The following is a 27,824-nucleotide window of genomic DNA, read 5'->3' as shown; positions in this document are numbered from 1 at the left end:
ATCAATGCACTTTATTTAACTCTCTAAAGCACTGTCAATTGGTACCAAGCTTTCAGTGTCATGGCAATGGCTCTATCTATCCCATTTCTTCTCCTGATCAGCATAGAGCTTCTTCTAGAAATTCAGGCTGCTGAGGTTCCTCTTATTTGGCAGAGTTTAAAGCTGTTTGGAGAACATTTTGTCTTGTCTTGCAATCTGACCTCTTGCTAAGGATGTTTGAAAAGTGACAGATAAGGGAGGCAGAAATCCTGCAAGCTGTGGCAAATGTTTTGTTTCACAATTACATTGCAAACTTTCCTTTTCTTCTCTTCTGATGCAATATGTTTGAGAGTATTCTGCAATCCCTTGGAGCCCATGAAAAATGCTCCAGGTAAACAGGTCCCCCTGCCCTTGTTCTTTAGACTGTAGTGAGGCTGCAGAAAGATTGAAGTGATGGTGCAATGCTTTCAATTAAATCTAGATTTGGGGTGCTGAGCCTGCTGAGCTGAGTGCTGTAAACATTGGAGGAGCAATCAACACAAACAGAAGTGACACAACTGATCTTCGCTGCATCATTTGGTGTTTCTCATGACTTAGAGACAAATGCTTTTGTTTCCTTCTGTGGAGTACTGTTTCCAGAGCTAGCCTGAGTTTTCCTTGAGAGAGAGTACATCCCAAGACAAATAGCATGCCTTTACCTCGAACAGCTAGTTAAAACAGAAAGAGAGCAAAAAGCAAGGGAGCTGTGGCATTTGGAGGTTCTGTTTTCCTGCTGTGATTAACTATATTCCAGTCCTGATCAACTGCACTGTTTCCTCTAACTCCATCATGTGCTGCTTTAAAGCAAAATGTCCAGCTTGAAATTGTTGTGGCTGAGGAGCAAAATGTCCAATGTGAAATTGCTGTAGCTGAGGAGGAAGAAGTGCTACCTGCACTTGTGCCTGCATGTTCATTACCATTTGGGGTAGCAGGTGCTGAGAGCTCTTTCTCCTTGATGCCAATACCAATTGTGGAAGGCACTGAGAGATCTCATGCTGCAATCTTGTGTGAGTGGCAGCTTAACATTCTTTTTATTGCTTCACTACAAGAGGACCATGCAAGCCAAGACCCTTCTCCACTGCTAACAGCTCCATAATACTGCTCAGCTAAGTGATGGAGAGGGCTGAAAACCTTTTCCAGAAGAAGGGTTATTGTAGAAGAATGGAAAGAAAAGAGAACCTCAAAACAGACAAACCCAAACAAAAGACTAAACCATGACATTTAAATGGAAAAAGGGACAAAAAGATCAAAGCTTTATCTTATGACTTTAAGAGCAGAAGTCTCCTAGGCAAGGCTGGACTTGAACTGGGAGGATTAGATGGTTGTGTGCTACGGTGATGATCTGATTTCCTCACTACTGTAGTACAAAGAAGCAGGAGGTGCAGCAGAGCAGCCCATGCAAGGGTATTGATTGATTTATTTCCTTCTCACTCTGTACAGCAGCTTTACCTCTCTCCTGGATAAGCTCATCTGGTTGTCCTCTCTTTGGTCTGTTCAGAGCCTTTTTACACCTGCAGCCGTGTCCACTGTTAAAGGTATGACCGAGTCTGGAGAGTTTACTTCTCTAACTGCAGCAGCAAAATGTGCTCCTCCTTAGTAAAAGGAGACAGAGGGAGGTAAACCAAAGATTAGAGCCTTTCATCACCAATCCCTTACTTGTGTAGTGTAGTTCAAAGCGCAACACAGAGGAACCATGGAAATAATGAACAACCCATGTGGAGGCAACTTTAGGGAGGGGATGGAAGGAGATGTTAAAAATAAACAAAAGGAGCCACTGATGAGAGCTATGCTTAATGCAGGAGGGGCCTCTCCCCTTTGAAGGGCAGTGCGAGGCATGCAGAACGTCTGGCAGCGGCTGGGAACAGAGACTAGTTAGTGGCCGAGCACACCCTGATGTTCTGTGCTGCAAATTGAAAGTGAAGGTTACTTGCTTGTAGACTTTATCTTAAAGCAGTAAAACGGGTAGCTGCAGCTACAACTGGAAGTATTGATTTTGTAATTTCAGCAAATTAAGAACAAGACAGGAAACCTATTAAACCTTTCCCCTGATTGCCAGGGCACTTTTTTGGTGATTCTGGCGCTGACGTTGAAATTACATGTGCCTGTCTCTTTAAAGACAAACATATACATTTTGCAGGAGAGTGTGCCAGTTGCCAGGCCCAGAAAGGATCTTTCTAAATCTGCCTCGACTTCACATCTCAGATGTGAAACTTTTGAAGGCTCGCTGACGTGAATGTCAAGCAGCACATCTGAAACGCTCATAAATTACGGCTCATGTTAGATGTGGCTTTTATTACATTTTAATAAATTAAAATTTTCACAAAGCCAGAAGACTTTTTTTTTTTTCTTTTGTATAATAATAACAAGGATGGCAAGGCTAGTAATAGCATTATCTGTCAGAACATTATGAGTAATGATTATGTAAAAACCTGTGTAACAAAGGCTAACAGGAGAAACGATCAAATTATATTCTTCTGTACCTTGCATAAAACAAGTTATTTTATTACCCCAGAAAAACCCCAACTTCTCTTAAAGCAATATTTAAATGACTCTGGAAAATCAGTGTAATTAAATTCATGTGAATTACAACAGCTAAGATCACTTGTTTCATAAAGGATTGTTTTAAGACCTTGGCTTTAATATGCCCGCCTAGAAATTAAAAAGCTGCCTCTTTTACCAAAGCAATATTTCTAATGGTCCTTAACGAGACATTTTTCTTTTTTCATTAAAAAGAGAGGCAGGGCAAAGGGAAATTATACCTGGATCCACTCTGAACACCCTATAAAGATGTAAGTTTCCAGTTTATCCAATTCATAAATATTTTGTTTCATCTGAGCGGGCATTTGGCATCCTTCCAGCGTGTAAACAAGTGTGGCTTTTACACACACACATCTCATTCACAGCAAGCCATCATCTGCATTTACTGTAGTAGCCAGAGGATTGTGATGTGCCTGCAACAGAAATGGAGTGCTAGAGAAGGCAGTGGGAATGCAAATTGAAAAAGAGGGATTGGATTGGTAACAACAAAGGCATGTGGGAATGCTGTGAGCCAGCAGGCTCTGTCCCAGTGGAATCAGGAACTCCTACAGAAAACACCTGAGCTCCACCTGTACAGCACAGCCTCACAGAGTTGGAGCTGTTCAGCCTGGAGAAGAGAAGGCTCCAGGAAGAACTTAAAGCAGCCTTCCAGTAGTTGAAGGGGGCTAGAGGAGAGCTGGAGAGGGACTTCTGACAAAGGCATGGAGTGACAGGACGAGGGGTGATGGCTTCAAAGTGGAAGAAGCTGGATTTAGATGGGATATTGTAAAGAAATTCTTTCCCAGGAGGGTGATGAGGCACTAGTACAGGTTGTGGAGGCTCCAGGCCTGGAAGTGTTCCAAGCCAGGCTGCCTGGGGCCTTAATCAACCTAGTCTAGTAGGCAGTTTCTCTGACCATGGCTGGGGCTTGGAACTAGGTGACCTTTCAGATCCTTTCCACACCATTCTCTGAATCATGTTCTGCACACCTTTATGCTGAAGAGTGATAGAAGGGATTTTCTGACACCAGGGAACCTGTGCACACCAGAAAACATTGAGTTTCATTGAAATTTGGGTTTTTTTTGCCTTGAAGCCCGTCCAGAAACACAGAACCAAAACTGTCAAATGGCCACTTGAACAACAGAGGGCACAAAGGTTGGTAAAGCCATTTTGATGTTGTAGAAGGTAATTGTGGATACCAATACCTCCATTTCTGAGGGTGTTGTAATTGGCAAGAGCTAAATTCAGTTGCATAGTTCAAATGAGGTTATGCACCACTGCTAGAACTGTGAATTACAGAATCACAGAGTCTCAGAATTATTGAGGCTGGAGTACACCTCTGAGATCATCAAATCCAGCCTCTGACCTAAGGCCACCACATCAACCAGACCATGTCACAAAGTGCCACATCCACTTAAACACCTCCAAGGATGGTGACTCCACCACCTCCCTGGGCAGCCCATTCCAGTGTCTGGTTACCCTTTCCATGAGGAATTGCTTCCTAACATCCAACCTAAACCTCCCCTGGCACAGCTTCAGGTCATGCCCTCTTGTCCTGCCATGAGTTGCCTGGGGGAAGAGCCTGACCCCCACTGACTACAGATTCCCTTCAGGTAATTGTAGAGAGTGATAAGGTCCCCCCTGAGTCTCCTCTTCTCCAGGCTGAACACCTCCAGCATCACATTGGCCAAGCTCCAGTTAGCCAGGACTGGTGATAAATGATGGAGAGCAGCTCAGGCAGCTCTTGCACCAGCTCCCTAAGCACCCTGAGATGATCCAGTCTGGACCCATTGACTTGTTAGGATCTAAATTAGTTGAAGAATGTGTCTGCTGATGATCTTGAGTGATTAAAGTGAAGCTCTTGTGTAGCCACACAGTGAAAATATGGCTTCAGTAGTCACACAGTGGAAATAACTTTGAGGGGGAAGGAAGTTGATAAAGACTTTAATTAATTTTAATGAGACACTCTAGGAAGAGGACTCTGCTAAAGGAAATGGTAGCAGACATGGGTTATGCTTGCCCTAAATGGCATCAGCCCAAGCCTCAGTCCTAGCAAAGTGGCTGAATTCCACAGGAATAGTGTCAAAGTAGCATAAGCAAAAGAAATTTCTCCTAGTGTCAAGTGAAGAAAGAAATAATGGATGGAAGCCATTTTAAACAAACCACTGATATAATTAAATCACCATTCTAGGGTGATGGCACCAAAATAGATGAACACAGATCCTGACAGCACTAATAGGCTCTGTACTAGAAACAGTGACTTTTTGTAGGTGTTAAAATAGGTTGGAGAAGCAAAGGCTGATGAGGGAAATAGGAAAAGAGAAAAAATTGGTTCCTGACTCTTTTCTTCTGCTCTCCACTATTCCCGTTCAGTAAAGACAAAACTTTCATGCCTGCTGCACTCTTCATGAGGTATTTTTTATTTTGTAAGTCTAATTTTTTTTTTGTTTTGTTTCTTCTTTCATCTGGGTAAGCAAACTGATAGGAAGCAAGTGGTCCTTTATAAAGAATTGACTTTTTCATTCAGAAATCATGGAGTGCTAAATATTCTTTGATGACCAGAAAAATGTTTCTAAGGGTAGCAAGAGAGGAGAAATAGTTTGATGTTAAATGGTTGGCTTTTTTTTGCCACCCCCCCTTTTTTTTTTTTTTCTTCCATTGCTTTCAAACAACGGGAAAAAAAGAGAAAGAAGAGTTTCAGTTTATAAAATTCAGTGGTGGATGAAATTCATTGAGGAATTTTGGTTTTATTTTCTGTGTTCCCTCTAACTTTTCCTTGTTGCTTACTCAGTGTTTCTCCTGGGGCAAAGACAGGATTTTGTGGCATGGCTGTGATGATTAAAGATGTGGCTAGAGACAGAAAGTGTAAATTATTATCTTGAACCAAACTTGGAAGTAGTCAAGAAAATTTCAGGTGGTTTCCAGAAATAATTAAGTGCAAATCAACAGCTCTGTTTCTCAGTTCCTCACTATTTGTTATCTTCTCTCTGAAGGAGGAGGAAAGGGGTTGCATTTTCTCCGTTATCTTTTCTCCTGAGCAGGAGGAAATGGCTTCAAATGGGTTCAGTCTTGGTTTCAAACATCTTGGAATGTTTGGATGTTTTCCTTGAACGTACTGAAATGATTTCCTTTCTAGATTCTGAGCCATTTTCCATTATTATTTCTTCATCTTTGAAATGCTTAATTATTATTACTGTTATTATGATTACTATTATCATTACTACTACTATTATTATCCATGTTGTTCCTATTATCATCATCAGTGTTATTGTTATTATCTGATTTGTTTATTACTGGAGATAAAGCAGTGGTTTAATTTAATTTTCTCAGTTATTAACATAAATTAACAGTTATGCTGAAAAATGTCAAGTGGTATTTCTCCACTTTGCTAATTGCTTGTCTCCTGCACAGTCCCATGTACATCTTTCTCAGCTACACTTTCAGTCACCGTTCTCAGTCTTACATTTACTGCTCTTGAGCCTCATAAAATCATAGAATCACAGAATTGTTTTGGTTGGAAAAGGCCTTCAAGACCACTGAATCCAACTATTCTCTCTCTACCCAGGCTGGGGCTAAGCCATGTTCCCTCAGCACCACACCTTTGCCTCTTTGAAACACCTCCAGCAATGGGGATTCAACCACCTCCCTGAGGATCCTGTTCTAGGGTTTGAGAACCTTTTCAGTCAAGAAGATTCTTCTCATGTAGAGCCTAAACTTTCCCTGGTGCAACTTGAGGCCATTTTCTTTCATCCTATCACTTATTCCTCGGGAGAAGAGACCAACACCCAGCTGGCTTCAAATTCCTTTTTGGTAGGTGTGGAGAGTGAGAAGGTCTCTCCTCAGCCTCCAGGCTAAAAAAGCCCCAGTGCTGCTCCTCACAAGACCTGTTCTCCAGACCCTCTTTCTCTGCCCCCTCTTTTCTGCCTTGGAAAGTGCTTCCCGTTTTGGGAAGCATTGAGACTATTGGTCACAGTGCAATGGGGTGTTGAGCTCAGCAAGCATTAAGAGTTTTTCATTTTCTGTTAATGGGGAGATCTTCCACCCTAATCCAGCCCTCTTTCAATCTGAGTGCCTGCTAGCACCACTCCTGCATCCTCCACTCCAGTTTCAGTTCTCCCAGTAAATACCTCCCAAAAGAGGAGGATTGTTTTTTCCCAGATCCACACTTTTCCCATGCTTAGTGTGCAAGCTGAAAGTGGCTTCAGTTGTCTATGTTCTGTTCCCATGTTTCCCACCAAAAGGAAAATCCATTCCTATTTCCTGTGAACCTGGAGGACATATATAAGAACATTCTCATAGCTGGCTCTGGCACTGTCCTGGACTTGGAAGTCTCAATGTTTTTCGGTGGTGAATTCCTAGATGTGGAGCTATGGAGAAAGCTGTAAAAATGGAAATAATTAGAAATATTGTGATATTATGGAAAATGGAATTAATTTTAGATTTGCTTCTTTCTTTCCTTTCTTCCTTGTTTTGTTCTATTTTAATTTTATTTTAATTTTTTTTTATTTTTGGTGCTGTTTGGTTTTGTTTGTTGGTTTGGGAATAATAATAATTAATAATATAATATAAAATACTAATTATACAATAATTATATAATAATTATTATATAATACTATAATTATTATAATATAACTTATTATTATTATTGTTATTATTTACAAATTGTTTGGCACCATTCCCTTGCAATGTGATGGAGAAGTGACATTCCTTCTCTCTCCTTCCAGAATTTGCAACTGAAATTCCCATTCATGTTTTTCCCACCCCCTGTTTTGCTTAATCTGTTTAGCTTTTCTGGAATCCTTTGTTTTAGGAGTCACCTAAATGTGGTAGGTAAATCAGTGGAGAAGTGTGGCTTAGGCTTATTGTTGTTCAAGCTCAACAGCACACAAGGAATGCATGAAGCCATCATTGTGTTGTGCTTCCTTTGATTTCTTTGCCAGGGTGAGCTGACATTGGCTTAAAGTTGGGGCTGGAGAAAAGCTTGAACTTACAGCTGTGAATGTGAGGTGTGATACCTTAACTGCTCTTACACATGAAAGGAAGACAAAGCAAGATTAGCAGAATACTAAAGCAATCTTTTATAATGGAGAATAGTTCCTAAAGGGAAGCAGTAGAAGCCTGCAGCCTGGAACATCTAAACCTGTTTTTTTTCATAGTCTTAGCAAGCTTATTCTTGGTAGCACCTTAAGTCTGGACTAGATGATAAAGCAAGGTTTGTATTCTGCCTTGAAACTCCATTTTTTTTGTTCCCAAATCAGGAACAAACCCATACCTGTCTCCTGAGGAAGACCACACAACCAGAGATGGTGACCAGTCTCTCTACAGTCAGAACTGGTGTGCAATCTCAGCCTGCCTGCTGAGGTGTTATCCTTTGAGGAGGTCTCCCTCCCAGTGGGAAAACTTTGTTCTTCTAGGCAATATGGATGCATTTGGCTTCCTCACTTAGCTAGGGGAGCCTGAGCTCAAACATGAGCACTTCTACCAAGGGCAATTATAGATATAGCCTAAGGTGTTCTGTTGTATTTTGTGGCAAGAAAAAAGAAACCTGTTTGGTATTCTTAGCCTTAAGCAAATGAGTACTGCCAGGCACACCAAAGGAAGTCAAGAGAGGAGCTTAGATATTTTATTTTTTAAACTGATGCATTGTAGCTCTTATTAGGAGTTTTATCTTTTACATCACTGAAATACATGAACTTTTGGGTTGGGAGCACGTGAGTAAAAACTTGGCATCAAGAACAGGAGTTCTCTTCCCCCTCTACTCTGTCCTGGTGAGACCACAACTGAAATACTGTGTTCAGTTTTAGGCTCCTCAGTTCAAGACAGACAGAAGATTTGCTGGAAAGAGTCCAGCAGAGGTACACTCTCTATGAGGAAAGACTGAGAGACCTGAGATGGTTTAGTCTGGAGAAGAGAAGGTTGAGAGGGGATCTGATCAATGTCTATGAATAGCTGGGGGGTGGGTGTGAAGATGAAGGTGCCAGGCTCTTTGTGGTGGTGCCCAGTGACAGGACAAGGTATAACTGGTCCAAGCTGGAACACAGGAGGTGCCACCTCAGCATGAGGAGACACTTCTTCAGGGTGAGGGTGCTGGAGCCCTGGAGCAGGCTGCACAGAGAGGTTGTGGAGTCTGTTCTTCTGAAGGCTTTCAAAATCCATCTGAGTGTGTTCCTGTGATGACCTGTTCTGGGTGTTCCTACCCATGGCAGGGAGGTTGGACTGGATGATCTCTGGAAGTCACTTCTAATCCTTAAAATTCCATGACCCTATGATTCTGTGATTATACTTGATGTAAACCCAATCTTTAATTTTTTAATCATTAAGGAATGCAAGTTAATACATCAACAGCTAATGAAGTGGATGACAACTCAGTCTGTCTGTACTGATGGTTAATAACCTGCAGATCAGCACTGACTCAAACCAACAACACGTTTATGTGTGGGCAGCAGGAGGTGATAACATCCTACTCAACCAAGATGTATTTGAGTCTGTGTACCACAGGATGACCTAACCCAGTCAGATGATTCTGACAGGAATCAGCAGACAGGTAAAATCCCATACAGAAATGCAATAAACAGAAGAGGACAAATGAAGCATGCGGGAGGGAGGTTTTCAGGAGGCTATTTGAATCTGGAAGTATTTCTGTGCCTGTACAGAGTTATGTTTTTCACGTTTGTGGGTAGGTACTTTGCACACATGACACCTAGAGCTGCATAAACAGCTAGATTGGCAATAGCCATTATCACTTGTTAGGATAACATAATTAAACCTGCTCATTAAACCCCTTTAATTCGTTAGTGATAAAATCTCGATTAGGACATTTTCCTGCTAGGTGACCTTCTAATTTAATAGGAAACCAATTTTTAAATAGAGAAACATGCCTGTGGCAGAGATTTTGTGTGAGTGAGCCCAGTTTGTAATACACACAGGGATATAATCGAGCCTAATTAGAGAGGGTGCAAATGAATTTTTATTTCATACAGTAGAAGTGTCCTTGATGAAGCGCGGTTCAGAGTTTGAAATGCATTCAGGCTGGCAGTATGGGACTGAAGTCTGTGGGAAAATCACAAGCTAACTCATTGATTGCCCCTTGGAAATTACTGCTGCTAATTGTTAGGTAATTAACATGGAGCTACAATTATACTGGCCTTAGGGGGTGATTAATGTTTCAACGTGTCACATTAGCAGTGACTGGATTTTAAAAGCTTTTCTTTTCACATGGTCTGGAGACAGATGGTATATGGTCTATGGAAAATTGTTTTCTTTTACTAAAGTTTCTAGCCAGACTCAGTGAATATTCTCTTTGTGCTGCAGCCTGTTTGTACAGAGTTGAATTGCCAGCACCCTGCCCTGCTGCACCTTAAGAAATAATAGGTGTTGAAAAAAAAATTAAAAAAAAAATCCCCTTCTACCTGCTAGGAATGCATAAAATCTCCAAGTTGAAAGGAAATTATTTCTGCTCTTATTTTTCCACTTGGAAGATAAAAAATAGATAATGTGAGATCAGAGCACTCTGTGGCAGCTCTTACATTATTTAGTGCTGATAGAGGGGAAAGAATGGCACAATACTATACTTATTACAATCAATATAATTTTAAGCAGAAGCCAAACAAAACATGTTGAACAAATGCATTTAGTAACAGTGATAAAGAGTATATTAATATCTCCACACTTCAATATAATTTTGTGCTCTGTGCTACCAGATTGGTTTTCCTCTTGCAGTTCCAAGAGACAGAATAAGACTGGAGTGGAGTTTTCAGTGCTTCAACTGTTGATGTGTAGAGTTAAAGACAAAAAAATCTTCCCTCAAAGGCAGCACTGGTTGTGTTAGGGAGACTGTTAATGTGATGCTGGAGTGACTGCTCATGAGGGACAGGCTGAGGGAGCTGGGGCTCTGCAGCTGGGAGCAGAGGAGCCTGAGGGCTGCCCTCATTGCTGGGGATAAAGATGTGCAGGGCAGCATCAGGAGGATGGAGCCAGGCTCTGCTCAGGGATGTCCAAGGACAGCACAAGGGGCACTGGGGGCAAGCTGGAGCACAGGAGGTGCCATGGGAACAGAAGGGAAAACTTTTTCCCTGTGAGGTTGCTGGAGGCCTGGAGCAGGCTGCCCAGAGAGGTTGTGGAGACTTTCCAAACCCACCTGGATGTGTTCCTGTGTGAGCTGCCCTGGGGCATCCTGCTCTGGCAGGGGGGATGGACTGGATGATCTCTGGAGGTCCCTTCCAACCCCTAACATTCTGTGTTTCTGTGATTTCTTCCCCCTCATATGCTGCTACACTAGGAAGATATTTTGCAGAGAGGTGGGTTCTTGGTATTCACTCTGTAAATACTTTGTTGGTAATATTTGACATGTCCTTTGTATCTTCCTTTCTATGATAGAAGAGGGAGGTTTTTTGAAAACATTTATTTATTTATTTATCCATAGATGGGTATGGCACTCAGTCTTCTGAAGGGATGTATTCTCATGCCTCACTTGGAATAGTTCCTGGAACTTTTGTAAGTTTATAACAGCATTTTATGGTCTTTATCTTATAAACTTCATTTGGCAATGTTTATTTCTTTTTTCTTTATTATGAAAGCAGAGAGACCTGAGGGTGTTGATTGACAGTCAGCTGAAGATGATCCAGTGTGTGCCTAGGTGGCCAAGAAGGCCACCAGCACCCTGGCCTGGATCAGCAACAGTGTGGCCAGCAGGAGCAGGGAACAGATTTTTTCCTCCTGGACTCATCACTGCTGAGGCCACGCCTTGGGTCCTGGCTTCAGCTTTGGGTTCCTCACTCCAAGGAAGGACATTGAGGTGCTGGAGTAGGTCCAGAGAAGGGCAATGATGCTGGGGAAGGGTCTGGAGAAACAGGGCTGGGGAGGAGAAGATGAACAGAATATAAGCACACAGCAGGAGATAACCTGCAGTTGGTTAGCCATGCAGGCTTTCCTCTGATTTCATCTGAGTAGTCAGGAACCAAAAAAAATCTCAGTGCATGGGGAGGTTTAACCAGAGGTTCTGACCACTGCTTTTAAAGAACAGTAGAAGTAAGCTGATACAATGGTTGGTCAGCAGAAGCCTTGAGGCCGTGGTAAGCACATGAGTAATTGTGCTGAGATGACAATTACACCTCCACTTCCATGTTTTGTTAGCTTAGAGCCCCTGTCCCTGGGAAATCCTGAAGGGAAGAACACTAGTTAGTGGTCTTGAGAAGTTCCTCCTGGCCTTGTGTCTATGGAACAGAACATTCCTCTGTCCAAAACCCTCAAACCAAGTGATCTGTTGTCATAAATTGCAGGACAGATCCCAATGTACATCAAAGCCATTTTGGACTTCCTTAGTATGTAAAGCCAGTGCAGCTATTATTTATTCCTGCTTTAAGAGCTGTCTACCTTGCCAGTGCAGGCACCAGACTCTACATGAGTATTTGATCACTAGTAAAAAGTTTGAGGTGTTCATAGTGTTCCTCAAATGCTTCATCCAGTTATTTCTGCTAGCCTCTTGGATTCTTTTCTTCTAGGTTCCATGTTTTATGAAAGCAGTGCCTGTGCTTCCAGCCTTTTTCCAAATTCAGGCTTTCATGGTAGGTGGCTGAGAGTGTGGTGCAAAAACATGGAAGGAAAGTGAGTAGACTGATTGTTTTTTCTTCTTTTTCTAGAGTGGCTGCAATCATCCCACTGATAAAATTTGTTGGGAGAATATCTTGCGTCTCAGGATTTCTAGTTTGTCTAAAATTCCAAAGGCTTTCTACAGCAGTTTGCTGCAGAGGACACAATGCAGAAGTTACCTGTCACTTGCTAAGAAACAGCAAGACCTGTGCAATGAGTGTTTTTGGTAGTGTTCTACCACAGTTTGCCTAAGGAACTGGAGTGAAAACCTTGGTTGTTGCATGGAAAGGATGCTTGAGAAGAAGGCTACCAGGAATATTCCAGATCTGGGGCCTCCAACGCAATAAAGACATGGACCTGATGGAGTGGGTCCAGAGGAGGCCACCAAGATGATCGGAAGTCTGGAGAACCTCCCTTGTGAAGACAGGCTGAGAGTTGGGGCTCTTCAGCCTGGAGAAGAGAAGGTTCTGGGGAGACCTTGGAGCTACAGTTCAATATCTGAAGGGGACCTACAGGAGGGCTGGGGAGGAACTGTTCAGAAGGGCCTTTGGGAATTAGGTGAAAGTCAATGGTTTGAAACTGGAGCAGGGCAGAGTTAGGTTGGACATCAGGAGGAATGAGGGTGGTAAAATACTGGAGATACTAACTTGCTTCTGTTTGAGCTTGGCTGCATTGTTTGGGCTCAGGCTAACAAAATATCTCTCTGCTCCTTTCTCTTGTCCCTTTTGTGTACAAGGGGGGGAAGGGGGGCAGGGAGGGAGAAGCTATTAGCTTCCCCTGGTATTTGGGGGTCCTTGTGCTGCTTGTTAATTGTAAATCCCTGTAAATATTGTATATTTTGTACATATTCCTTGCATTTCATTGTAGATTGTAGTTTTGCTTGTAAATACAGCTTCATTGGCTTCCAACTGAGCTGGTCTGGCAAATTTAATGTTGGGGGGAAATTTTCAACCTATCACAATTTGAAACCCTTCTGAGGACACAGCCTGCTGGTGGAACCACTGCTGAGCACCTCCATAGCTGTATGTGCCTGTGCTTGTAAGCAGAATCATAGAATCAGCCAGGTTAGTAGAGACCTTCAAGATCATCCACTCCAACCTATCACCCAGTCCTATCCAATCAACTAGACCATGGCACTAAGTGCCTCATCCAGTCTTCTCAGAAGCAAATTACAATCCAGTTACTTCTGGAGGGAAAAAATGTGAGGGATTATCAAACTCTCCCATACCCCCCCACCCCAAAAACAAAACAAAAAACCTACATGAAAATGCTGTCAAGGTTGGTCAGGTTTTAGGAAAAGCAACTTTTGAGGAAGTCCTTTAAAATCCTTTATGTGACCTCTTTGTATGTTTTCCCACTGATTTATTTGTAGTCTTCTCTGTGAAATAAGACTTTACTCTTCAGGACAGCCACTCACAGGAATTAAATACTTCTTTATGCTCTCACTTTTAAAATGTTTCCTCTCATCCTCCCCTTCCTGCTTGTGCAGCTGGCACTGTCCCTGTATCTCCTCATCTATTCTGGAACCCTCCTCTTTGAAATAAATCCTCTGACCTTCTCTTTCTAATGTCTAGTGACCACAAGGGGTTCCTCATCATCTTTGCTCCTAATCTTATGCTTTCTGTCATTGACTGTATAAATCTGTATCAGTCACAGATGAACTGGCTTTAGTCCTGTTCTTTGAAAGCTTCCTCAAAGCTCTTTGGTTTTGCATCCTCCTGTGGAGATCCAGCATAAAATTGCCCTCTTTCCGCATTCTCTTCCTCACACTTCAAGCTTCATGCTCCTCAGGTCTTTTTTGAGAGAGGGAATGTAGCTCCTCTCCCCACTTTGGCAAGAGTACTGATATTACCCTAATTTGGTTTTTCATTAGACTGGATTTTTTTTCTCCCATTGTAGTGACTGCTCATGGTTTAGATGGGTGGAAGCCTCATAGAGTGAAAAACTAGCTGGATGGTCAGCCCCAAAGAGTGGTGAGGGATGGAACTGAATCCAGTTGGTGTCTGGTCAGAAGTGGTGTTCCTCAGGGCTCAGAGGTGGGGCCAGTTCACTTTAACCTCTTTATCAATGATCTGGATGAGGGGATCAAGGCAACTTCAGTAAGTTGCAGATGACACTAATCTGGGAGGGAATGTCAGTCTGTTGCAGGGTAGGAACACTCTGCAGAGGGACCTGGCCAGGCTGAAATGATGGGCTGATGTTCCACAGAACCAAGTGCTGGGTCCTGCACTTTGGTCACAACAACCCCAGGAACACTCCAGGCTTGGGATAGAGTAGTTGGAAAGATGCCCAGCATAGAAAGACCTCAGTGTGTTGGTCAACAGCTGGCAGAAGATGAGCCACTGTGTGCCCAGGCATCCTGGCCTGGATCAGGAACAGTGTGACTAGCAGGACCAGGGAAGAGATTTTCCCCCTATACTCATCACTGGTGAGATCACACCTTGAGTCCTGCATTCAGCTTTGGGGTACTCGCTCCAAGGAAGACATTGAGGTGCTGGAGCAGGTCCAGAGAAGAGCAATAAAGCTGAGGAAGGTCTGGTGAAGAGCAGGTGAGGAACCTGAGGTTGTTTAGTCTGAAGAAGAAGAGGCTCTCTATAACTCCCTGAAAGGAGAATGGAGCCAGGCTGGTCTAGGTCTCTTCTCCCAAGGAACATGTGACAGGGTGAGAGGAAATGACCTCAAGTTGCACCAAGGGAGGTTTAGTTTGGATATGGGAAGAAATTTCTTCACTGAAAGGGTTCTCAGCTACTGGAAGAGAATCCCCAGGGAGGTGGTTGAATCCCCATCCCTGGAGGTGTTTCAAAGAGGCAGAGATGTGGTGCTGAGGGCCATGGGTTAGCCCCAGCCTTGGTGGAGTTAGAGAATGGTTGGACTGGATGATCTGAAAGGCCCTTCCCAACCAAACTGATCTGATGATTCTATGATTATGACAGAGGTAGAATCTCTACCCTTCTATTTTTTTGCAACAGCATTTTAGAAAGCCAAGTTCTGGTGTTAGGCATACAGCCTGCCACAATTTACTACTCATCTTAGGCTGTACAGTAGAAAAATTCCCTTGGACAACAAGAGCAATGAGAACAGCAAATACTTTACTTTCTGCTAAATGATGGGAGTGTTGAGCTCTTAATGAAAGCATCCAACTATGAGAGCAAGAGCACACAGCTAGAGAGATCAACCCTGTTTACTTTTAACATAAACCAGAAAATAATAATAAGAAAAGCCCAAACAAATCACCATTTACATATAAGAAAATGTTCTTACTGGCTGGAGGATTATAAAGGGTACTAAACCAAAAACCAAGCAAACAAAAAAACCCCAAAACAAAACCCAAACCCCACCAAAACCAGAGGGCTTAATGGCATTAACACTTTAATGAAAGCAAGCAGCAATTTCATAATGGCTGAAACACTCCATGCTGGTTTGCAACTGGGGGTGAATCGTTCCCTGTGTATTTTTAAGTTACAATAGACTTGATGAAGTATGTAATTTGAAATCCTTAAAGTTTGTAATTTGAGTGATTACTTTGCCTACTGTAAGCAGCTTAGGCTTTGCCAGCTATAAAGCTGAAACATTTGGCTACCCAAACATGGCATCGACAGAACTTGTCATACCATCCTTTTGTTTTTTAATCATCTTCTGCTGATAATCTAAATGATGATTAGTCTTGTCTCAGTGATTTCTTTGCTCTTCTAATACACATTTGTGTTAATCCTTACTACACAGTTTGATTTATTCTTAATTTATTGTGGTTGGTGATGTATTTATTTATTTATTCATTCATTCATTTATTTTAGACCACATTAAAATCCCTCTTTTTAAAACTAAAGCAAACAAAAAATGATTAGAAAAAGAGCATTTTAAATGTACATGAAATTGTGAAGAAAAAAAATAATAAAAAAAAGATTTGGGAGATGCCAGATGTTACATTTAGTGTAGAAAGGCACATTAATAAAAAAATAAAATCAAATAAAATCAAGTGTGGCCTTAATGGCATTAGGTGGAAGGACTGAAATTAAACTCTTTGAGTGCTGTAGAAGATTAATACATATATTGTAGAGATTATTTTCTTACTGTGCTGCATTACTTGGGCTATCCAGGGTATCATCTTGTCTCAGCATGTACTGAAATCCAGTGGTGTTTCCTCACCATTCTGCTACCATCCTTAAAGTTCCAGGACTTTCTGGATATCATTCAGGGTTTGTTTTTTCTATTGTTTGACTTTATGAAGAGGGACTGGCAAGGCTCTTCTGTGACACTGCTCCATCGTCAGCAGCAAAAAGTGGAAAATCTAACAAAGCAAGAGACCCTGGGTCTCAAACACATCTGAGTGTGTAAACCACTGCTGGTGACAAGAGAGTCAAATCATTTGTCGTGGAACTTGATGGAGAATCACAGATTCACAGATTGCATTGGGTTGTAAGGGATCCTCAAAGCTCATCTTGTCCAACCCCCTGGCCTCAGCAGGGACACCTCCAGCTAGAGCAGGCTGCTCAGGGCCACATCAAGTCTGATCTGGAATGTCTCCAGGGACAGAGTCTCAACCACATCCCTGGGCAGCCTGTTTCTGTGTTTCACCACTCTCATTGTGCAGAACTTCCTTCTGATGTCCAACCTAAATCTGCCCTGCTCCAGTTTCAAACCACTGCATCTTGTCATATCCCCACAGGCCCTTCCGAACAGTCCCTTCCTACAGGTGCCCTGCAGATGTTGAAATGGAGCTCTAAGGTCTTTTTCTTTCTCTTTTGCTTTCTCTTTCTCTTTTGCTTTTTCTCCCTTTCCCCCTTACCCCTTTCTCTCTTTCCCCCTTTCCTCCTTTCCCCCTTTCCCCTTTTCCCCTTTCTCCCTTTCTCCCTTTCCCCCTTTCCCCCTTTCCCCCTTTCCCCCTTTCTTCCTTTCCCCCTTCCTCCCTTCCTCCCTTCCTCCCTTCCTCCCTTCCTCCCTTCCTCCCTTCCTCCCTTCCTCCCTTCCCCCCTTCCCCCTTTCCCCCTTTCCCCCTTTCCCCCTTTCCCCTTTTCTCCCTTTCCCCCTTTCCCCCTTTCCCCTTTTCTCCCTTTCCCCCTTTCCCCCTTTCTCCCATTCTCCCATTCTCCCATTCTCCCTTTCTCCCTTTCTCCCTTTCCCCCTTTCCCCCTTCTTCCCTTCCTCCCTTCCTCCCTTCCTCCCTTCCTCCCTTCCCCCCTTCCCCCCTTCCCCCCTTCCCCCCTTCCCCCCATTCCCCCATTCCCCCTTTCCCCCTTCTCCCTTTCCCCCTTTCCCCCTTTCCCCCTTTCCCCCTTTCCCCCTTTCTCCCTTTCTCCCATTCTCCCTTTCTCCCTTTCTCCCTTTTCCCCTTTCCCCCTTTCCCCCTTTCCCCCTTTCTCCCATTCTCCCATTCTCCCTTTCTCCCTTTCTCCCTTTCCCCCTTTCTCCCTTTCCCCCTTTCTCCCATTCTCCCATTCTCCCATTCTCCCATTCTCCCTTTCTCCCTTTCTCCCTTTTCCCCCTTTCCCCCTTTCCCCCCTTCCCCCTTTCCCCCTTTTCCCCTTTCTCCCTTTCTCCCTTCTCCCTTTCTCCCTTTCCCCTTTCCCCCTTTCTCCCTTTCTCCCTTTCCCTTTCCCCCTTTCTCCCTTTCTCCTTTCTCCCTTTCCCCCTTTTCCTTTTCACTTTGGTCTTTGTCTTTTTCTGCTTTTGCTTTTTCTCATTTTTTTCTTTTCATTGCCTTTCTTTATCTATTTCTTTCTTTTTATTTTTAGCACCAGACAGCAAGATCCGACTTCAAAATCGATTTACAAATATTTTTTTCCAAAATCCTACTAAAATAAAATCTGTAGAACCGTTCAACAAATTAAAAGATATTAATATTTTTAAAAAATCATAACAAAAACTGAAAGAGAAGTATCTGTTCTGGTGGTTCCTGCTCTGCCCTAGCAGTATACCAGACTAAAACTTCAACCCAAAGTCTGACTCAGAAAATCTTAATCTCTTGTTGCTACTCTGGATGTCTCAGGTGGTCACTGGAGGCAGAACATGCAGCTGTAGGTGTTCAGCTAAGAAGTGATCTGGCTAACTATGTTAGAACCACAACCTTTTGTAAGCATGGAGCAACTAGCCCCTGCAAAGCAGTGCTGTTGAGTTCTGACTCTGCTGAAAACTCTGCTCTTCAGGCTCCAGCATGCTGACCATTTTCCCTGGTGGATTGATGCCAGGAGCAGTGAGCATTACCTACTGCACTGTATTCATCTCCAGTGAATAACTGAAATAATAACTCCATTTAGGAAGCTTTCTCATATATGAGCTCAAGCCTTCGTGTTCCTGTCCAAATGACAAATCCAAGGAGACTGCAGCTGGGATTGGGTCTGAGGGTCAGTCTCCTCATGCCAGTTGCCTCTCTTCATTACAGCTGAAGGAGTCAATGGACTCTGTTTCACAGAATCACAGAGTCACAGAATGTCAGGGGCTAGAAAGGACCTTGAAAGATCATCCAGTTCAACCCCCCGCCAGAGCAGGATCACCTAGAGCAGGTCACACAGGAATGCACCCAGATGGGTCTTGAATATCTCCAGAGAGGGAGACTCCACAACACCCCTGGGCAGCCTATTTAAGTGGGAGAGAGTTAAATGGGTGCTTAACTTAACCCTGTGCTAGGCTCAAGCCAGAGTGTCTAGTGCCATTAGACCATGTAGGTGTCCATGTAAGACACCTGCATGGAGCTGACAGAAAGTTACTTTCTCCTACAGGAGTTTTGGGCTCCTTGGAGATCACCCTGGACACTAGAAAGCTTTGTGAACGTAAAACGAATCACGTCACCAAAGTCAACATGGAATTGAATCAGTTTGTGTGAAAGGTAATCCTAAGGAAAAAAAATCCCAACATGTTAGTATTAGAGATGTTAAAATAGATTTGAAACTATTTCAAAGATCATTGGAGCTAAGCTTTAATGTCTTGACTCATTTTCTTCTGAACAGGGAATGATGTCCTCATATTATTGGAAGAAGCATGTAAGGAAACAAAAGGAGGGGAGGCAGAAAAAAGCACCTAAGAATAACAAGGTCACCATGAGCCAGCAATGTGCCCTTGTGGCCAAGAAGGCCAATGGGCTCCTGGGGAAGAAGAGTGTGAATAGCAGGTCAAGGAAGGTTTTCTTCCCCCTCTACTATGTCCTGGTGTGGTCTCATCTGGAGTATTGTGTCCTCTTCTGGGCTTCCCAGTTCAAAAGAGACAGGGAACTACTGGAGAAAGTCCATGGAAAGCTACAAAGATGCTGAGGGTACTGGAGCCTTGCTGTGAGGAGGAAAGGCTGAGAGCCCTGGGGCTGTTGAGCCTGAGGAAGAGATGACTAAGAGGGGATCTTCTCAATGCTGCTCAGTATCTAAGGGTAGAGGTCAAGAGGATGGGCATGGGATCTTTTAGTGGTGCCTTGCACTAGGACAAGGGCAATGGGCACAAACTAGAATGCAGGAAGTTTAACTGAAACATCAGGAGATCTTTGCTGTGGGGCTGCTGGAGCCCTGGAGCAGGCTGCCCAGAGAGGTTGTGGAGTCTCCTTCTCTGGAGGCTTTCAAAACACACCTGGATGTGCTCCTGTGCAACCTGTCCTGGGTGACCCTGCTTTAGCAGGGAGGTTGGACTGGATGATCTCTGGAGGTCCCTTCCAACCACCCCACCCATGCTGGGATTCTGGGATTCTGTGAAAAGGGCTGGAGTCCTTACAATGGAAAGCTTAGATACTACCATGTCTCCACATTGCCAGCAGGTGAAAGAATCGGGAAAACTGAAGCTGAGATCAGAAGGAGTAAATGTTGAAACAGATCAGGAGCAGTAGTTGTTGCCCTTTTGGCATCCATGCAACTGTCCAACCTGCATGTACAGATCCCTCACAACACTTAGCACACATCATCTCCACCTGCTGGGGAGATGTTTCTCCTAATATACACAGGTCAGAACCATTCAGTCAGCCTGTTGCTTTCATGCTCTTTTCCTGTTATAACTACAGTATCAGAGTATATCAGAGGTTGGAAGGGACCTCAAGAGATCATCAGGTCCAACCCCTCTGCCAGAGCAGGATCACTTAGGGTAGTCTGCACAGGAATGCATCCAGGAAAGTCTCCAGAGAAGAAAACTCCACAACCCCTCTGGGCAGCCTGTTCCAGGGCTCTGTCACCCTCACTGTAAAGAAGTTTCTGCTCATGTTGAGCTGAAACCTTCTATGTTCAAGATTGAACCCCTTGTCCCTTGTCTTATCACTGTGCACCAGCGAAAAGAGCCTGGCCCCCTCCAATTCAGCAATTAAATTAACTCAACAATTAACTTGTCAGCAATTAAAGTTTGTATTTAAGAGTGTATGAAACTGACAACACAACCTGTTACAATTTTTTTCTTATTTTGGTGAAAAGGTCAATTTTTTTTTTCTTTCCCAAAAGGAATAATTCTTGGATAGATCAGCTGGAAAAAAAAGCCTCATGCACAAGAATCAAACCACTCTGGTCTGAAGCACTGCTTCATTTCTCTTTGGTGAGATGCATCACCATCACAAATATAAAGGTATTTAGCTGTATGAATAATAAAACCCAGTGGTAAGGAGAGGTCAGAGTGGCCCTTAAGGGGAATAGAGAGTTGCAAGAGAAGGAATTACAAAAGTTCAAAGCCAGTGATGTAGAAAAGGCACAGGGATGCCATAATTTCTTGATATACATGGATAGGTCTGCCTGAGTCAGCTCACTGGAACAAAATTAAGATCACTTGGAGTTTCTGAAGAATGCAATATTTCCAAGGCCTATATCATTCCACAAATTTAGAATGATTTAGTTTTCCAGACTTTTTTAATTATTTTTTTTTTTTAGTTTAGTTTTTTGGTGACGATTTTTCTGCTGGTTCACAGGAACTGTGAATATAAGAACCAAGGAGGAGTTGGGAACTGAAAACAGTAGGAGCTGGAATAATGAGTAGTGGAGAAGCTGGAGTAATCACAGATGAAGAAGAGATTGATTCTAGTCTTCATAAGTTGCAGATAGGCTCTTCTGGTGTCGGATGAAGTTAGATGTACAGAAATATAAAAAAGCATCACCAGATCCTGTGATGACTTTGTGTCCGTTCCTGTTTTCAAAATAAATGTAAGGAGGCAGAAATGATGAAACTTTGAATGTGAAAATTAAAATTCACACCTGCTTAGCTCTTTATTCCTGGTCTATAGTTATCAGAAGGAACAAACAAACAATTTAATTGTAGGTTTTGTTCAGTTCAGAGATTCACAGATTCATAGAATGGTTTAGGTTGGAAGGGACCTTGAAGATCATCCAGCTCCAACCACTCTGCCATGAGCAGGGACACCTCCCACCAGCCCAGGTTGCTCAAGGACTCATCCAAGCTGGCTTTGAAAACCACCAGGGAAGGAACATCTATGACCTCCCTGGGTAAGCTGTTCCACTGTCTCACCACACTTCTTCCTAATCTCCAGTCTAAATCTGCCCTCCTCAAGCTTTAAGCCATTCCCTCTCACTCTATCACTCCCAGCCCTTGTCAAAAGTCCCTCTCCAGCTCTCCTTTAGCCCCCTTCATGTACTGCAAGGCAGCTCTAAGGTCTCCTCACAGCCTTCTCTGGGCAACGTGGTTCGTTTTTATTCAGCCCAAATTTCCAATGTGTTACAGAAATTCACTGGCAAATAAAGATATTGACCAAATTTTTGTAAAATATTTGATATTTTGGATGTTAATAGTAGAAAGACCTAAAAAAAATCAAATTATTTGTTATTTATCTATTTAAATTATTTATTATTTATCTATTTATCTTTCTAAAATGCATTTTTTGTCATTGACCTCTGTTGTGTTTTCTGTGCTCTGTGCCACAAAGGAGTGATTAATAAGGTGATTTTTAGATATCTGTGAGGGTGTTATTAATCTTGTCCTTTACAGATGCATAACTGGTTGTGTTTATTTCTGACTTATATCCTAAACATTAATTAATTTTACCAAATTCATCATAGAATCATAGAATGGCTTAGGCTGGAAGGGACCTCAGAGATCATCTACTGCAACTCTCTTCCAAAGGCATGGATGCCTCTCGACAAGGTGTTGGTTGCCCAAGGCCTGATCCGGTCTGACCTAAGCACCTCCAGGGAGGAGGCATCCACAATCTCTCTGGGCAACCCATTCCAGAGTCTCACTACCCTGGTACTGAAGAACTTCTTTTTCTGCTTCAGTCTAACCCTGCTCTCCCTCAGCTTCAAACCATTCCCCCTTGTCCTATCTCTAGAGAGCCTCAGGAGATGAATTCATAATTATATATTGGATTGTCTACAGTTTGGGTTTATTTGCTTCTCCCTGTTTTCAGATGCTAAAATGTTCCTCTTTGTAAGACCAGCAAAAGTTTTCACCTTCTCAGCAGCTCATTTATCCCCAGACTTTGGGCCAAGTTGATGAGCCACAGTGGGTTGTTATTGTGCAAACCATGGACTCTGTTCCTCTCAGGTAGAACCAGGCAGTCCAGCTGAACACCCTTGTACAATTGCCTCATCAGTTCCTGCTGAATGATAAAATGTCTTTCATTATTTTCTCTTTGTGTCCCAGGAAATGCAAACTGTATGACTGTTTCCTGGTATTCATTCCATACCCTCCTTTCTGAAAATTGATATGAAGATTTGTTTAAACTGATAACAGTAACTACCCCTTCTGTGAATAAATTACACATCCCATTTCTCAGAGGTCCTACTCTTTTCCTCCTTGCTGACCTCTCCTTCTCCATGTGCTTAAAAAAATTCTGCTTTATCTCAAGCCCTCATACAATCTGCTTTTCATTTTCTACCCTTAATTTTCTTATCAATTTTTGCACCCTCTCTTAACTTCATTCTCTAATCTTCTCTGTCCTGCTGTGGAGCTGATGTTTTATGCCTCGTATTTCATTTTGCCTTACTTTTGATTACATTTTGGACTTTTCAGCTCATCCCCATTGACTTTTTACTCCTCATATATGTATTGCAAGATTGCACCTGCAACCTTTGGGTATGCATTCATTTACCTCTTCGCATTTCCCTTCCCCCCTTTCTTCCTCCCCCCCTTGTTCAGCTGTCAATATTTTCCCTTTAATGTTTTCACCATGTTAATTCTTTATCTGACATGTTCCACTTCTCTAAAACAACTCATCCTAAGCATTTTTGATTTTTTTTTAACTGGCACAGGCTTGATTTTTCCTTCTGGCTTTGAAAGCTGCTCTGGTGTTTTCGTTTCCTTCATGAGGAGACTTTCATGGCTCTAGTCAAATAATAATCTCAGAATTTGTTCCAATTACTTTTTTAATGTATGCATGATGGGAAACCTCTCCAGGAACAGGAGCACACTTCATTTTGTACAGCAACAATTGCATTGCTAAAGAGAAACACATTAATCCTTTTTATAGAATAAGGAAGCTGTTTTGCATGTTCTGTGCCAGCTGAGGATTCCACTAAGCCTGAGGATCCTTGGATATCACATTAAGGCATCTCTGCTGCCCATTCCTGTCTGCAGGACAGGTTTGTTCCCATTGAAGGGTTTACCTTTGAATTGGTAATAAGATGGCAGTGGTGGTTGTGGAGATCAGCAGCCATGGATTTTCTGAAGAAGTATTTGTGATGTCTGGGAGTGATAGATGCTTGAGAACCAGGCTCTGTTTCAGAGAATCAAAAGTAAGGATGTTAGAGAGCAAGGCAGAAATTCCCCAGCACCACAGAGTTAATAGATATTTCTGTTAGAGAATCATAGAAATGTTTCATTTTGAAAAGCCCTCCAAGATCACCAAGTCCAACCAATTAACCATGACCATGGCCACAAAACCATGTCCCAGAGTGCTGTGGCCACACATTTCTTGAACACCTCCAAGTTTAGTGACTCCACCACCTCCCTGGGCAGCCTGTTCCAATCCCTGACCACTCTTGCAGTAAAGAAATTTGTCCTAATCTCCAACCTAAGCCTCTCCTGCACAATTTCAGGGCCATTTCCTCTCACCCTGTCACCTGAGGGAGATAACAGGTATTTCTGTTTCTACAGAATATTTATTCAGTCCACAGGGCTGTGGTACACATAGGTGTGTGTGCATACTTATATGCAGACCCTGTGTGCACACATCTGTTGAGAACAACAGAATAGTTGGGGCTGGAAAAGTCCTTTCAGTTCATCCAGTCCAACCATTCTCTGACTCTGCCAAGGCTGGGGCTAAACCACTTCCCTCAGCACCACATCTCTGTACATTTATACACATATCCAGATGATTTTGACAAGCTGATATTAATTTGCCAGGGCTGAATGTGTCTGGGCTTTTTGTGCTGGCAATGTAAACCCATTAGCCTAACAGAAAGCAAGCTGAATTACCAAATGTTTTGCACTAGTTATAGATGGTGGTGTAGCCAGCCTCTTGGTCCCTCTCCACTCCTTCTAGAGTTAATGGCTTAATTTTCTGCTGGTGAGTATCTGAAAGGCCAGAAGCAGCAGGCAGTGCAGTGGTTATCTGAAAGATTTCTTGTTCAGGCTTCTGTCGAACGAAGGACGATCCAAGATCTCCCTCTTGTGTGACGCCACGCTCAGAGTAGATTTGAGCTGGGAGTATTTATCAGACTTTCAGCAAATTGATTTGAGTGCTTTTGAACTGTCCAACCTAAATGAGGCTTAAGAGTTCTGGATTAAATTTGTACTTGTATTAGGGCTGCAAATAGCTTCAGTGTACGGAGCTATAACTTTGCAGGTGGTTAATCTGCAGCGTGGGCCAAGATTTCATCGCACAAAAAAATTAAAACCCAGAGACATCAAATCCTGAAGCAGATGTCATATCTGATTTATAGCAAGCTTTAAAAAACAGGAGCATGTGGAGAGGATCTCTTTCTGATTTGACATTGTTTCAGACTCTTATTAACAGTGTAAAGGGAGAAGAGCAATGTGGCACCAGTGGGACTCTCCACCCGAGAGAAATCCTGAGCAATCGAGTGTAAAACATTGTCTTTACATGAAAATAGATACCTCAACTTCAGGTGGCAGCTTCAAAGCTCTCCCTGATCCACTCTTGGTGGGGGGAAGGGACAACTGAAAACGAGGAAAGGAACAAAGTGGACCCTTAGTGCCAAGCAGCACAAATTGAAGGTTAGATAAATAAGAAGAATCCAAGAGCTATTAGTCGAAGCTTGGCACCTCCAGGGATAAATGATTCTTATGCCTGAAATAGATTTAACTCTCCCCAAACAGTAATCTCCCTCCTGAACAGGAAATGAAAATAAAAGCAAGCTACCTACCAGGCAGCAGCAGTCTCTACCTTCTGAATATTGCAGTCATTCAAGAGCTGCCAAATGTGTCTGTTTGAGTCCACTACTACTGCTATGGAAGTTTGTGAATGCCTGCACAACAATCTTTAGCTGTACTGTGACTTCAACAAGGGGACTGGGCTGCATCAAGAAGAGTGTGGTCAGCAGGTCTAGGGAGGTTCTTCTTCCCCTCTGCTCTGTCCTGGTGAGGCCACACCTGGAGCATTGTGTCCACTTCTCGGCTCTCCTGGACAGGAAACTACTGGAGAGAGTCCAACAGAGGGCCACAAAGATGCTGAGGGAGCTAGGGCATCTCTCTTAGAAAGAAAGGTTGAGGGGCTTTTCAGTCTGCAAAACAGGAGACTGAGGGGAGAATCTCATAAATGCTTTACAAATACTTTAAGGGTGGGTGGCAGGAGGATGGGGTCAGGCTGTGTTCAGTGGTGCCCAGTGACAGGACAAGGACTGTAACAGGCACGAACTGGAACATCAGAAGTTCCATCTAAATAAGAGGAAAACTTCATTAAGGTTGTTGGAGCCCTGGAGCAGACTGCCCTGAGAAGTGATGGAGTCTCCACCTCTGGAGACATTCAAAACTTGCCTGGATGCGTTCAGGCGTGACCTGCTTTAGGGCATCCTGCCTTGGCAAGGGGGTTGGACTGGATGATCTCCACATGTCCTTTCCAACTCTTCTTCAAGAAGAAACTTCTTCACTGAAGGGGCTCTCAACCACTGGAACTGGCTGCCCAGGAAGGTGGTTGAATCCCCATTGCTGGAGGTGTTTGAAAGAAGCAGAGATGTGGTGCTGGGGGACATGGTTCAGCCCCATCTAGTTTTCCCTGAAGGACATGAGAAAGCTGATGAAGTGGTTGCTCCTGAGGAAGCACTGAGGAGAGGACTCTGAGGAAAGAGCAGAGGGAATGACAGGGCATGAAAGCTGGAGAGGCAGGTGTAATGAGAAGTAAAATGTTTTGTTTTGCTAACTTCAATAAACTCTTCCGGTGAACTCACAAGAAAAAGCTGGGAAATACCCTATAGCAACCAATACCCACTCCTGCTACACTCACTCACCACCTCCCAATAAAGCCCTAGCACTCCCTTGCAGACCTCAGACCCTCATTTCCAAAGCAATGATCGTGTTTCAAGGCAGCTTTACCTCTGATGGAAAATGTCATGCTTTCTGCTAAGAAAGAAGAGCAGAGCAGCACTTCTGTGATGCTCTGTGCAGATGAAGCTGAAAGTTGTGCTTGAGCATAGTGCAGCAGTATCACATCCCTCCAGGCAAGGCTGAGGAGGTTTCTCTATCTCATGAGACTCAAATGCATGTGTAAGGTTGTCTTTGCATGCATTCTTTTTTGCAATAAATGAGACTATTTTACTGAATGTCAAGAGGACCCCATTCTCTTTGAGGCCTTCCTAAAACTTCCTAAACTTCTCCCTAATTGCCAGTCTAAATCTCCCCTTCTCAAGCTTCAATCCATTCCCTCTCATCCTGTCACTCCCAGCCCTTGCAAAAAGTCCCTCCCCAGCTCTCCTGGAGCCTCCTTCAGGTACTGGAAGGCTGCTCTAAGGTCCCCCTTCTCTTCTCCAGGCTGAACAGCCCCAACTTTCCCAGCCTGTCCCCACAGGGGAGGTTCTCCAACTCTCTGATCATCTTTGTGACCTCCTCTGGACTCACTCCAGCAGCTCTGTGTCCTTCTTCTGCTGGGGACAGCAGAACTGGAGGCAGGATTGGAGGTGAGGTCTCAGCAGAGCAGAGCCAAGGGGCAGAATCCCCTCTCTTGCCCTGCTGCCCACACTCCTCTGGCTGCAGCCCAGCACACAGCTGCCTGCTGGGCTGCAGGAGGGCACTGCTGGCTCCTGGGGAGTTTGTCACCATCTGACACCCCCATGTCCTTCTCCTCCAGACTGCCTTTGAGTCACTCCTCACCCAGCCTGGATTTGTGCTTGGGTAGGTGCAAGCATCTACTTCTTTTAATAAATTAACTCCCTTCTTTTATTATTTTTGTTTTGTTTTCAACATAAAGCCACAGTTAAACACTAATTTTAATTGAAATGGCAGTGAAAGTGTTTCTGAAAACAGTAAAGACAGCAAAAGAAGTGGCAAAGGCTGCTGGGGAACGTGCAGCAAGCTCTTCAGGTATGCATTAGGAGACCAACATCTTCCTGGAACGTTTGTTACAAGGAGTAGTAGTGTGCTTACAGTAATTAGTATCCTGAACAACTCAGAGATGATTGTAGACACAGCTGTTGTTGTTTAAGGTAGCAGGCACATCAATGGCAAGGCAGTAGGTATTGATTTGTGCAGTGACATCCTTCTAGCTATGTCATTTGAGTGAAAGAAGCCCCCAAATTAACCAATAATAAAGTGTTAGAAGTTGTAGTAGCTGCCTCTTGGGACTTGTTCTGGTTGAGGATAGATACCTCTCCCCTTCCCATAGCCATCAATCCTCCTTGAAGGACTGC

Source organism: Indicator indicator, chromosome 12 (assembly GCF_027791375.1).
Source record: "Indicator indicator isolate 239-I01 chromosome 12, UM_Iind_1.1, whole genome shotgun sequence".
Lineage (NCBI taxonomy): Eukaryota > Metazoa > Chordata > Aves > Piciformes > Indicatoridae > Indicator > Indicator indicator.
This window is presented reverse-complemented; position numbering follows the sequence as displayed.